Source organism: Neovison vison, chromosome 5 (genome assembly GCF_020171115.1).
Source record: "Neovison vison isolate M4711 chromosome 5, ASM_NN_V1, whole genome shotgun sequence".
NCBI classification, from domain to species: domain Eukaryota; kingdom Metazoa; phylum Chordata; class Mammalia; order Carnivora; family Mustelidae; genus Neogale; species Neogale vison.
Genome location: NC_058095.1, coordinates 5,842,837 through 5,856,546, shown reverse-complemented (window position 1 = coordinate 5,856,546; position 13,710 = coordinate 5,842,837). Strand labels below are relative to the sequence as shown.

Genomic DNA, 13,710 nt, shown 5'->3' with positions numbered 1-13,710 from the left:
AGCCATTAATATCATTGCATTGATTAGGGGCTGTAAACAGTGACATCACTTTAGCATTTAAGCTGGAATACCTGGAAGAGGAACATCCCTTCATTGATTAATTAATTACACGAGGTCCTCATCATAGAAGAAAGGAAGAATAAACTCTTTATTTTTAACAGTTTTCAAAGTAATTAATTGGTTCCCTAGTATATTCCAAAGGTTATCGATCAATGAGATTTTTTATTGTTATTATCGTTATGACCATAAAACATTTTATTTTGTTTTAATTAATTTATTTTTAATTTTTTAAAAAATAAGCTCTATGCCCAACATGAAGCTCGAACTGATGGACCTGACATCAGGAGTTGCGTGCTCAATGGACTGAGCCAGCCAGGTGCCAACATAAAACATATATTTTTTTTAAGATTTTATTTATTTATTTGACAGAGAGAGATCACAAGTAGGCAGAGAGGCAGGCAGAGAGAGAGAGGAGGAAGCAGGCTCCCCGCCGAGCAGAGAGCCCGATGCGGGACTCGATCCCAGGACCCCGAGATCATGACCTGAGCCGAAGGCAACGGCTCAACCCACTGAGCCACCCAGGCACCCATAAAACATATTTTTTATCTATCATTATGAACACATGGATTTAAACATATTCTTGGGGCACGTGGCTGTCTAAGTTGATAGAACATGTGACTCTTGATCTCGGGGTTGTGAGTTCAAGCCCCATATTGGATGTAGAGTTCACTTAAAAACAATAAAATAGGGGGCGCCTGGGTGGCTCAGTGGGTTAAAGCCTCTGCCTTCGGCTCAGGTCATGATCCCAGGGTCTTGGGATCGAGCCCCACATCGGGCTCTCTGCTTGGCTGGGAGCCCGCTTCCCTTCCTCTCTCTCCACCTGTCTCTCTACCTACTTGTGGTCTCTGTCAAATAAATAAATAAATAAGATCTTAAAAAAACCAAAAACAATAAAATAGGAGTGCCTGGGTGGCTCAGTAGGTTAAGTGTCTGCCTTTGGCTCAGGTAATAATCCTGGGGTCCTTGGATCGAGCCCTGTGTTGGAGTCCTGGGATGGAGCCCCATGTTAGGCTCCTTGCTCAGTGGGAAGTCTGCTTCTCCCTCTCTCTCCGTCCCTCACCCTGCACATGTTCGCTCTCACTCTCTCTCAAATAAATAAGATCTTTTAAAAAATAAAGGGCACCTGGGTGGCTCAGTTGATTAAACATCTGTCTATAGCTCAAGTCATGATCCCAGGGTCTTGGGATCTAGGCCCAAGTTAGGCTCGCTGCTCACTGGGGGCCACTTCTCCCTCTCCCTTTGCCTGCAGCTCCCCCTACTTGTGCTCAGATTAATAAATAAAATCTTTTAAAAAATAAAATAATTTAATATATTTGTTCTCTTTCAATCCATTCTAGTTAGTATCCTAATTGACACATTTCCCCTTCTTTCGCTAGGTGCCTATTCAAGTTGGCCCTGAATCCTTTTGACAAAATGACTAGTTTTCTCACTTGCGGGTGTAACAAGACATTCTAGGCTCATCACAATTTTTAAATAGTTTTATTGAGGTATAATACAGATATAATTGACTACATGTATTCCAAGTGAACAATTTTATGTGTTTTTTTTAGGATTTTATTTATTTATTTGACAGACAGAGATCACAAGTAGGCAGAGAGGCAGGCAGAGAGAGAGAGAAGCAGGCTTCCCGCTGAGCAAAGAGCCCAATGCGGGGCTCAATCCCAGGACCCTAAGATCATGACCCAAGCCAAAGGCACATTGCCACACAATAGTGAACATATGTCTGTGACTCCAAAAGATTCCTCACCCTCTTTACTATCCTACCTTCTTCTCCCCTCTTCCCCAGGCAATCACAGATCTGCTTTCTGTCATGTAGTTTAGTCAGCCTTTTATAGAATTTTATATAAATGGAATTATACATGATGTTCTTTTTGTCTGGCTCCTTTTCCTCAGCATAATTACCCTGAGATTTATCCACATCGTGTGTATTATGAGTTGATTCCTTTTCCTTGCTGAGTAATATTCCCCTGTATGACTGGGCAACAATTTACTTATTTGGGTTGTTTCCAGTTAAGGGCTATTACAAATAAAGCTGCTGTAAATATTCATTCATAAGTCTTTGTATGGACATCTGCATTAATTCCTCTGGGGTATGGACTTTGGTGTGGAATGACTAGATCATAGGGTCAGTGTATGTTTAACTCTTCGAGATACTGCCCAATTTTTACAAAGTGATTGTACTATTTCACGTCCCTGCGTGCAGGATGACATTTCTAATTCTTCCACATCGTCAGTGAGGTCATTCTTTATAAATCTATGTATTTTAACAGATAAGTAGTAAAATCTCACTGTGATTTTTATTTGCATTTCCCTAGTGACTAAGGTTGAGTGCCTTTTTGTGTACTTACTTGCTATCCTTGTATCTTCTTGGTGAAAATTTGCTCAAATCCTTCGCCCATTTTTAATTGAATTGCTTTGTTTCTTATTGTTGAATTTTGGGAGTTTTTCCGCTTTCTGGATATAAGCCACTTATCATTATATATGTAGCTTACTATTCTATATGTGGCTTGAAAAAATCATGTCTTTCAAAGAGAAGAAGTTGTTAATTTTAACGAAGTCCAGTTTATTGATCTTTTTTTCCCATTACTGGATCATGCTTTTGTTATCATACCTAAGAATTCCTAGCCTAGCCAAAGGCCATAAGGATTTTTCTCCTACGTTTTCTAACAGAAATTTTGTAGTTTTACATTTTACATGTATGTCTCTGATTCATTTAGGGTTTTTTTTTTTTTTTTAAAGGCAAGCTCTAGGCCCAACATGGGGCTTGAACTTGTGACCTCAGGATCAAGAGTCACATGCAAGATGCCTGGCTGACTCAACTGGAGAATGTGTGACTCTTGATCTCAGGGTTTGAGCCCCACATTGGGTGTAGAGATTACTAGAAAATAAATAAATAAACTTTAAATAAAAGAGAGAGAGTTGCAAGCTCTCCCAACTGAGCCAGCCAGGAACCCGTGGGTTCACTTACGTGTATGTGTGAGATATGGATTGAAGTATTTCTTCCTTTTTTTGTTTTTTGGGTTTTGTTTTTGTTTTTTGTTTTGTTTTTGCATTTGGATATTTCTTTGTTTCAGCACCTAGAAGTCACTGTTTTTGTTGAAAAGTCTATTTTTTCCCCCAAATTGCCTTTTGCACCTTTGTTGAAATCAGCTGTTCACATGTGCACAACATTTTGACTTCTGCTTCTCTTCATTCAGTGTTAAGTGCTGATAAGCATTGTCCACATGGGAAAAGGGTAGTTAAAAATGTTAAGGTGGGGGCGCCTGGGTGGCTCAGTCCGTTAAGTGTGTGACTCTTGACTTTGACTCTTGATTTCAGGTCAGATCTCCATCTCATCTTCCTGAGTTCGAGCCCCTCGTTGATCCTGCTTAGAAAAAAAAATAGGGGCACCTGGGTGGTTCAGTCGGTTATCATCTGCCTTTGGCTCAGGTCATGATCTCCAAATCCTGGGATCAAGTTCCGCATCCGGCTTCCTGCTCAAGGGGAAGCCTGCTTCTCCCTCTCCCCACTGCGTGTAGTTTCTCTCTCTCTCTCAAATGAATGAATAAAAATCTTAAGGAAAAAAAAAAAAGAAAAAAAAATGGGGCATCTGGGTGGCTCAGTCGGTTAAGCATCTGCCTTTGGCTCGGGTCATGATCCCAGAGTCCGGGGATCGAGCCCCATGTTGGGCTCCCTGCTCAGTGGGGAGCCTGCTTCTCCCTCTCCCTCTGCCTGCTGCTCCCCCTGCTTATGCACTTTCTCTCTGTGTTAAATAAATACATAAATAAATAAGTAAAATCTTCTAAAATAAGAAAAAAGAAAAAAAAATGTTAAGGCGGCCCACAGTGGGCAGAACCAGGTACAGAAATTTGACTTTCTGTCCTTCTTGAAAATACGCCTCACTTTGTCCTCCTCTAGCTCTTTGCTTGGTCATTGCCTTATATCCCCACGAAAGCCCAGCCTCTGTGTTATATCTCTGTTTTCATCAGTTTCGTGGATTGACGGCCACCTCTCCCCACACAATCTCTTCAACTCGAGAGATCTTTGGTTCTATTTTGTTCTGGACTAGAACGAGCCCCCATTTCAGAAGAGACCTCCCGATGGCCACCCCACACCTAAGCCGGCAGGACTTTAGCTACTGGCTAATTGCAGAGTGAGTTAGACTCCGGGAACTACAGATAATGAGAACTGGAAAGACTCATGGAAATCACTTCGTCCTGCCGGGTCGGATGGCAAATTTATAGCTCAGCTGAAATGAGATCCGTAGCAGGTGCCAGCTTGCCTGGGCTTACACCTTGGCTCCAGTTTTCGTGTATTTAGAATCTGGTCATTTCATTTCAGGTTAAATATGTTAAGTAAGTCCTATCACGTGAAAAGAGAAACCGGAGAAAAACGTTTCCCGTCAGCATGGGGAAGTGAATCCTTCTGTGACCTCATCAAAATTTACCCTAAAGAGACCTATTAAAAGCTTCCTTGGACTTCCCCTGCCTCCTCAGAGGAAGTAAATACCCCCTTGGCCTTGACCAAATAGTGTCGGTATTTATCAACTGCCTCACCGATGATCTTTTCAATCACAGGGGAAAGACTCTCTTATTGCCCGAGTAGGCTGGTCAGCCGTGCCATCCAGAAGACCCCCGAGAGCCAGGAGGTCACTCGCTGTGTCTCTGTGGCAAGGCTCTCCTTTCCCTGGGCTGCAGCTTTCCAACTATGAAAACGGAGGCATTGGATTACAGGCCGTACAGGCTGTCCAAGCTTTGCTGCTTCTATACCTCTAAAGGTCTAAAAATATCTGCATTTGTAGTGGGCGTTCAAGGGTTCTCAACTTCAGCTCATGATCTGGAATGCTTATTTTTTTTTAAAGATTTTATTTATTTATTTGACAGACAAAGATCACAAGAAGGCGGAGAGGCAGGCAGAGAGAGAGGAGGAAGCAGGCTCCCTGCTGAGCAGAGAACCTGATGCGGGGCTTGATCCCAGGACCCTGGGATCATGACCAGAGCTGAAGGCCACTGAGCCACCCAGGTGTCCCTGGAATGCTTATTTTAAAATGCAGATATCCCTCCGTAGGGACACTCATCCGGATCAAGCAGGTCTAGCTTCTGGGCCTGGAAATAAGGATTTTGGTTGGTGGTCCCTATTTGGATGGACATCGAATTAGGGGTACACATCTTAGCTGATCATCCAAGGCTCCCCTTGTTTCTTTCCTCTTTCTTATGATTCAGGAGGAGATGAAGAGCCTCTGTGCCTTGTCACTTTTTTCCATCAAATATTGATTGAGGGTCTGCATGGCCAGGCACTGTGTTAGATGCTGGGGATCTAGCAATGAACAAATCAGGCTTTCTTCCCTTTTGGAGCTTTTTTTCACTTAGAAATATGTATCTAAGGTTCCTTCTTATCTCTCTGCGGCATGATAGCTCACTTGTTTTTAGTGCTAAGTAACTGACTGCTGTCTGAACATATCACTCATTCTCCTACTGAAGGGCATCTTGGTCGCTTCCACATTTCAGTGATTATGAATAAAGCTTCTGGAAATAGGGTGCTTGGATGGCTCAGTTGCTAAACGTCTGCCTTCAGCTCAGGTCATGATCTCAGGGTCCTGGAATCGAGCCCTACGTTGGGCTCCCTGCTCAGCAGGGGGCCTGCTTCTACCTCTCCCACTCCCCCTGCTTGTGATCCCTCTCTCTCTATCAAATAAATAAATAAAATCTTTAAAAAAAATCTTCTGGAAATATCTGTATGTGGCTTTTTGTGTGCATGTAAGTTTCCTTCACTTTTACTTGCTTATTTTTTAAGGTTTGGGCTGTAAGTTTGAGAAAATCATGAAAAAGCAACAATTGATGGAGGGCTCTGGAGGAAGCTCTGACGGGCCACATGAGGCCAAAGATAGAGGCACGGCTGGTCAAGTTCCTTTTTCTGTCCTTTCAGATTTACTCAGCAAATGAGTCAAAGACCAGTAAATTAACCAAAGGGCAAGGGGGGAAAGCACAAGAAAGAAAGAGGTTTCACTGTCCAGTAACTTTAAAGAGCTGATTCCTTATGCGTTTTAACTTTCTTCTGCTGTTCATCTCAGTAGAGCCAAACATCAAGGGGCTATCAGGAATGTCAATGTCAGCCCAAAGAGAAAAAAGCTTCCTAAGTTTGCTGGAGGGGTGTCTGGCTTCCAGCTTTCTGGTTTTCAGCATTTGGCTCTTTCTGATAAGATCGTCCACCTTCGTGGGTGACAGCGCCTTAACTGCTACCCATTTCTGAGCTCCCCCCAGGTGTTTCCTGGGGTATCCATGTGAAGACAGTCTTCACATGGTGCTCAGAGGGAGAGTGGGTACAGCTCTACCATGAAGGAAGGGCTGGTGTGTGCCAAGTCAACTGCAGACCACCTCTTCTTCCTCCACGACTTCTTTTTTTTTTTTTAATTTAACAGACAGAGATCACAAGTAGGCAGAGAGGCAGGCAGAGAGAGAGGGAGAAGCAGGCTCCCTGCTCAGCAGAGAGCCTGATGTGGGGCTCGATCCCAGGACCCTGGGACCATGACCTGAGCCGAAGGCAGAGGCTTAACCCACTGAGCCACCCAGGCGCCCTCTCCACGACTTCTAATCTCACCAGACTCAAGGAGCACTGCTTCTGGGACGGTCGAACTCGGATGCAGAGTTGATGATAAAGAAGTGAACAACCCAATAAACAAATCAGGCAAGAGAGATGCACAGACATTTCACAAAGAGAGAAACAAATGGGTAATAAACAAGCAGAAAAGCACCAACATCATTAGCCGAAAGGAAGCGCAAATTATATCCGTAATGAAATACCACCACACATCCGCCAGAAGGGCTAAAATTTAAGAGATCCATGACATCAAATGTTAGCGTATCTGTGGAGCAACTGGAACTCCTGCACACAGCCGGTGCGGTTAAGAAATGGTACAAACAGGGCGCCTGGGTGGCTCATTGGGTTGAGGCCTCTGCCTTCGGCTCAGGTCATTATCTCAGGGTCCTGGGATCGAGGCCCACATCGGGCTCTCTGCTCAGCGGGGAGCCTGCTTCCCCCTCTCTCTCTATCTGCCTCTCTGCCTACTTGTGATTTCTGTCTGTCAAATAAATACATTAAAAAAGAAAGAAAGAAATGGTACAAACATGAGAAGAGGTCAGGCAGTTTCTTATTAAATTAAATATCTACACACCCATGACCCAACAATCCCACTTCAAGGTTTATCCAAGGGAAATGAAAACATGTTTACAAAAAGATTGTGTAAGGACGGTTCAGTGCAACCCAGACTGGAAAGATCTGAGATGCCCATGGACAGAATGTATAGGAAGTGATACATCCAGGCCATGGACTGCCAGTCATTGATAAAGGGGAAAGACTGACGATAACCACCACAAGATACATGTCTCAAATACATCCATGTCTTCTGTTACATTCTGCTCTATTCATCCAACTCTTCAGAGAGCAGAATTAGATCGTTCAGAGCTTGGAGTGGAAAAAGAAAGCGGGGGCGCCTGGGTGGCTCAGTGGGTTAAGCCGCTGCCTTCGGCTCAGGTCATGATCTCAGGGTCCTAGGATCGAGTCCCGCATCCGGCTCTCTGCTCAGCGGGGAGCCTGCTTCCCTCTCTCTCTCTGCCTGCCTTTCCATCTACTTGTGATTTCTCTCTGTCAAAATAAAATCTTAAAAAAAAAAAAAAAGAAAAAGAAAAAGAAAAAGAAAGCGGTAAGATAGAAACTACCACAGAAACCCAAACAGTCCTGATTCTATAAGAGAAAATCACGTGCTCTTGCCCCCTGGCCTCCAGCCTCAGCGGTAACCATTCCCTTGCAATGCCCTGCGCATGATCTGGTGGGCAAGTTTGATTCTTCTAGAATTCAATGTCCTTTGTGTACACGTGTGTGTATATGCGTACGTGTATAATTTGCTATTTAAGATAAAAAAATTAAAAAGATTTTATTTTTAAGTAATCTCTATACCCAACGTGGTGCTTGACCTCACGACCCTGAGATCAAGACTCACATGCTCTATGAGTAAGACAGATAGGCTCCCCATTTTCAACAATTTTTTTTTAAAAAGACTATTTATGTTTTTGAGAGACAGAGAGAGAAAGCATGAGCAGAGGAGGGGCAGGAGAGGGAGAAGCAGACTCCTGGCTGAGCGTGCAGACTTTTGAGGGGCTTGACCTCACCGCCTCATAACCTGAACTGAAATCAAGCATCAGAGGCTTAACTGACTGAGACACCCAGATGCCCCTGCAAGGTAGATGAACCTTGAAAACATTCAAAGTGTTTTGAATGTAAAAGAAAGTGAAAGAAGTGAAAGAAACCAGACACAAAAGAACTATTGTATGGTTCTACTTATATGAAGTATCTAGAATAGGTAAATCCATAGACATGGAAAGTAGGGTAGGGGTTCCCAAGGGCCAGCAGGAGGAGTGGGATGGGGAATTATTGTGAAATGGATACAAAGTTTCTGTTTGGAGTGATGAAAAACATTTTAGAATTAGTGATGGTTGAAAAGAAAAAAAGAAATAGTGATGTTTGTACAACATTGCAAATGGAGTGAATGCCACTGAATTCTATACTTAAAAATGGTTGAAAATTGGGGTGCCTGGGTGACTCAGTTGGTTAAGCATCTTTTAAAAAGAAAGATTTATTTATTTGAGTGAGAGAGAGTGAGCAGGGGGAGGGGCAGAAGGAGAGGGAGAGAAGCAGGCTCCCCACTGGGGACAGAGCTGACACAGGGCTCAATCTTAGGACCCCAAGACCACGACCCAAGCCAAAATCAACAGTCAGATACCCAACCAACTGAACCAACCAGGTGCTCTATAAATACATCTTAAAAAATCTTAATTATCTTAATTATAGCATGAATCAGAACTCCATTCTTTTATATGACTGAATAATATTCAATTTCCATGTATATACCACATTTGGTTTATGCATTCACCTTTTGTTTTAAATTTATTTGACATAGAGAGGTTGCAAGTAGACAGAGAGAGAGGGGGAAGTGGGCTCCCTGCTGAGTGGAGAGCCCACCATGGGACTCGATTCTAGGACCCTGAGATCATGACCTGAGCTGAAGGCAGAGGTTTAACCCACTGAGCCACCTAGGTGACCCTGCATTCATTTTTTTTTAAGATTTTATTTATTTATTTGACAGACAGAGATCACAAGCAGGCAGAGAGGCAGGCAGAGAGAGAGGAGGAAGCAGGCTCCCCGCTGAGCAGAGAGCCGGATGGGGGCTCGATCCCAGGACCCTGAGATCATGACCTGAGCTGAAGGCAGAGGTTTAATGACTGAGTACCCAGTTGCCCCATTTTTAAAAAAATGTTAATTTGAGAGAGAGAAGGAGAGAATGCAAGTGGGGAGAGGGGCAGAACGAGAGGGAGAGAGAATCCTCAAGCAGAATCCCTGCTGAGTGGAGCCTGATGCAGGGCTCCATCCCAGGACCTCGAGATCACCACCTGAGCTCAAATCAAGTGTCAAACACTGAACCAACTGAGCCACCCAGGTGCCCCAGATGTCATGTGCTTCTGCATATACAATTTTCTCTTCTTTCTCTCAGCATCTCTCTGAAGCCTGTGTTCCCCCTGCCCTCCTCCTGCTCCCACGCCTGTCCTGAGATAGGTCATTGGTCAGCTTCCTCCACGTTTTGAGCTCCCTGAAGGTTGGTGTTTGGTGACCTTCCCATTCTCTCTGTCTCCAGTACCTGGCACAGATCCACGTTCATCTGCTCCGGAGCTGGGGCGCCTGGCTGGCTCAGTCAGTAGAATGTGTGACCCTCGATCTCGGGGTCATCAGAGTTCGCGGCCCATGTTGGGTGTAGAGATTACTAAAGACAAAAAAACAAAAAAACTTTGAAAAGAAAACCAAATGCTCAGTGGTTGATACTGTGGAGTGTAGGGATGGAAGAAACCGTACCCCACTCTGGCTTCAAATGAGATGATTTCCCTCTTCCACATCTGCCTCCAGTATTTATAGACCGGGGAATGTGGGTGTGGAGGGCGGTTATACTTGTCGAGAGCTGAATGGGGAGAGACTGTGAGGCATCTTTGGATGCCTTTTTTTTTTTTTTTTTTGGCTCACCTTGGGTGTGTCCCCCTGCCCCCTTCTTGAACTCTGGAGAAAAAGAGCAGTCAGGGAATGTGGGGAATGAGCCCTTGGTAGGCACGCAGGAACGGCAGGGTATCAGGGTTAGAATCAGCCACAAAGAGAGGGACAGAGCCCTACAGGAGCAGCATTAAATTCATCAAAGTCCAGGGTAGGCTGTCCAGGGCTGGTCTGGCAGCTGTCCTCACAAACGTCCCAGGGGCACAGAGTCTTGGTTCACCAGGCCGACACCCTAGGTGTGGCCCTCACTGTCTGACCCAAGGCGGCGGCTGGGATTCCAGCAACAGAACGGAAGAAGGACTGAGGGAGAAGGGAATTCTGGGAGGTTATGTGGAGTTGCCACATGAGACTTCCACTTGAATCCTACTGGCAAGAACTTAGTCACAGGGCCACACCTTAAAGCTAGGGTGACTGAGACAAATGGTCTTTATTCCGGCTAGTAATAAAGGAACAAGGTACACATTGAGCATCTGCTACTCTAGAGGAAGAGAAGAGGATAAAATGGCGGGTAGCCAGCCTCCACCGCACATGGACAGAGAGAAAGATGTATTGAGCAAATACCATATTTCCAGCACGTGCTCGATGAGGTATATATTACTCACTTCTCCCCAAACCCTAGGAGGCAGACACCATATTCCATCATACTGACGAGGAAACAAAGTCAGAGGCGTTGGGTCACTCACCCAAGGTTACACAACTGTCCAGAGCGAGGACTACAAAGTGCCATCGACTGAACGTGGGCGTCCCCCGCTGAACCCTGCCAAACCCGGATGTTGAAGCTCTAACCCCCAGTGTGATGGTCTGAGGACGTGGGGCCTCTGGGAGAGAATTAGATCTAGGTGGGGTGATGGGACTAGGGTCTTTATGGTGAGTTTATGGCTGTATGACCGGAGCCCCCTCTTTCCCACCTTGTGAGGAGGCAGAAGGGGTGTCTGAAGGAGAGCCTTCTCCAAAAACCAAATCTGCCAGCTTTGTGATCTTGGCCTTGCTGGTCTCTGGTATTTTGTTATAGCAGCCTCAAGCTGACAGACAAAGACTTCAAGGCTCTTCCCGCCACATCCAGCTACCTTGGGTGTCACAGAGGGAGGGAGGTGGGGAGAGAAGCCCAGTCATCTTTTTTCTGAAGTTCAGACCAGCTTGCCAGGCAGGAAAGGCAGCAAGGGCTTGGGGGGTGGGAGAAGTCCTATTTTTTAAAAGTATTTTTTCCTTGTTTTCACCTCTTAGGGTAAGGGATGCAGCTGGAGAGCAGGAGGACAGTGTTGTCACTGGTCTGGTCCTCACGGCACTGAAAACAAGACGACTGTGCAAGGAAGAAGTAGAGCTCCGAACCCTTGGACAAACCCCTCAATACTGCCTCTGGGTGTCCGATCCCTTGCTCATCCTGTGAAGGGAGGACGGTGGGCTAGAGCAGGGCTCATCCTGTGATAGAATCGTCAGGGAGCTTTGAAAGAATTTTTTTGCTTACATGTGTATTTCCTACTTTCCCTTTTCTGTGAGGTTCCAGAACCAGCTATTATAGTCAATAATTTTTTTTTTAATTTTTATTTTTTTTAATTAAGTAGGCTCCACTCCCAACATGGGGCTTGAACTCATGACCCTGAGATCTGGAGTCACATGCTCTACCGACTGAGCCAGTCAGGCGCCCCATTTCTTTCCTTCTTTCTTTCTTTCTTTTTTTTTTGATTTTATTGTGCTAAGCACACTTAGCATGAGATCGACCCTTTTTAACTCCATGTGTACAATACGTTACTGTTGACTGGGGGTCTCATGCTGCACAGCGGGTCTCTGGAACTTCTTCGTCTTGCTTAACTGAGACCTAATGCCTGCTGATTAACCACCCTTTTAGTCTTTGAGTCTGTGAATTTGACTACTTTGGACTCCCGTCAGGGGAATCGGGCAGTCTCTGTCCTCTTATGACTGGCTCGTTTCACTGAGTGTAATGTCCTCCATGTTCATCCATTCATCCATGTGGTCCCCGTATTGCAGCGTTTCCTTCCTTTTTAAAGGATGAAAGTATTCCTCTGTGTGTGTGTGTGTGTGTGTGTGTGTGTGTCAGAGAGAGAGAGAGAGAGAGAGAGAGAGACTTCCTTTATCCATTCATCTCCTGATGGATGTTTACGTTGTTTCTATATCTCGGCTACTGGGACTAGTGCTACAGTGAACATGGGGCTGCTAATGTCTCTTCGAGATCCTGATTTCAGTTACTTTGGATAAATACCCAGACATAGGATTGCTGGATCAGAAGGTAGTTCTATTTCTTTTTTAAAGATTTTATTTATTTATTTGACAGAGATCACAAGTAGGCAGAGAGGCAGGCAGAGAGAGAGAGAGGAGGAAGCAGGCTCCCTGCCAAGCAGAGAGCCCGATGCGGGTCTCGATCCCAGGACTCTGGGATCATGACCTGAGCTGAAGGAGAAGCTTTAACCCACTGAGCCACCCAGGCGCCCCAGTTCTATTTTTTTTTTAAAGATTTTATTTATTTATTTGACAAAGAGAGAGATCACAAGTAGGCAGAGAGGCAGGCAGAGAGAGAGGAAGAGAAGCACTCTCCCTGCTAAGCAGAGAGCCCGATGCGGGGCTCAATCCCAGGACCCTGGGATCATGACCTGAGCCGAAGGCAGAGGCTTTAACCCACTGAGCCACCCAGGCGCCCCTATTTTTTTTTTAAAACCATGCTACACCCATCATGAACCCATGACCCTCAGATCAAGACCTGAGTGGAGATTAAGAGTTGGACTCTTTTTTTTTTCTTTTTTAAGACTTTATTTATTTATTTGAGAGAGAGAGAGAGAAAGCACAAGAGAGGAAGGGTCAGAGGGAGAAGCAGACTCCCCGCCAAGCAGTGAGCCCGATGTGGGACTCGATCTGGGATCATGACCCAAGCCAAAGGCAGACGCTTAACCGAATGAGCCACCCAGGCACCCAAGAGTCGGACTCTTAGCCCGCTGAGCCAGTCAGGGGCCACCCACATTGTATTCCCACCAACAGTACCTGAGGGTTCTGATTTCTCCACATTCTCACAATACTTGCTGCTTTTGCCTTTTTTTTTTTTTTTTCTTGATAATAGTCATCCTGACAGATCTGACATTTTGTTCCGGAAAAGGCAACCTTTCCTCACAGGTTACTTTTCTCAGGCTATAAAAGTGTTTGTAAGTTTATGGTCAAAAAGCATTTGTAAAACAACTTGCATCCTTTGCTCAGAACAAAATGTTTTGAGCTAAAAAAAAAATGTTTAGAATTTTGTGCAAATCATATTTTGGCACAGAGAAAGTCAGATTTCATGACCGGAGTCATCAAGCTTCTCATTTAGCCCTTCGTCTCGTAGACTCAGTCGTTTGCTTATTAAATTAACTCTGTGGGGAGCATCTGGTGGCTCAGTCAGTTAAGTTATCGGACTCTTGATTTCGGCTCTGGTCATGATCTCAGGGTCATGAGACTGAGCCCCGTGTCGGGTTCCATGCTAGGTGTGGAGCCTGCTTAAGATTTTCTCTCTCCTGGGGCGCCTGGGTGGCTCAGCCATTAAGCATCTGCCTTCGGCTCAGGTCCTGATCCCAGGGTCCTGCGATGGAGCCCTGCATCAGG

The 13,710-nt window shown here is 45.1% G+C and overlaps 1 non-coding gene across 1 annotated transcript; it reads right to left on the bottom strand.

The window, feature by feature from the left end:
- Positions 1–11,696: 11,696 nt before the first annotated feature.
- TRNAW-CCA lies at positions 11,697–11,769 on the bottom strand. Its single transcript has one exon. It is a non-coding gene; the product is annotated as a tRNA-Trp (tRNA).
- Positions 11,770–13,710: the final 1,941 nt, after the last annotated feature.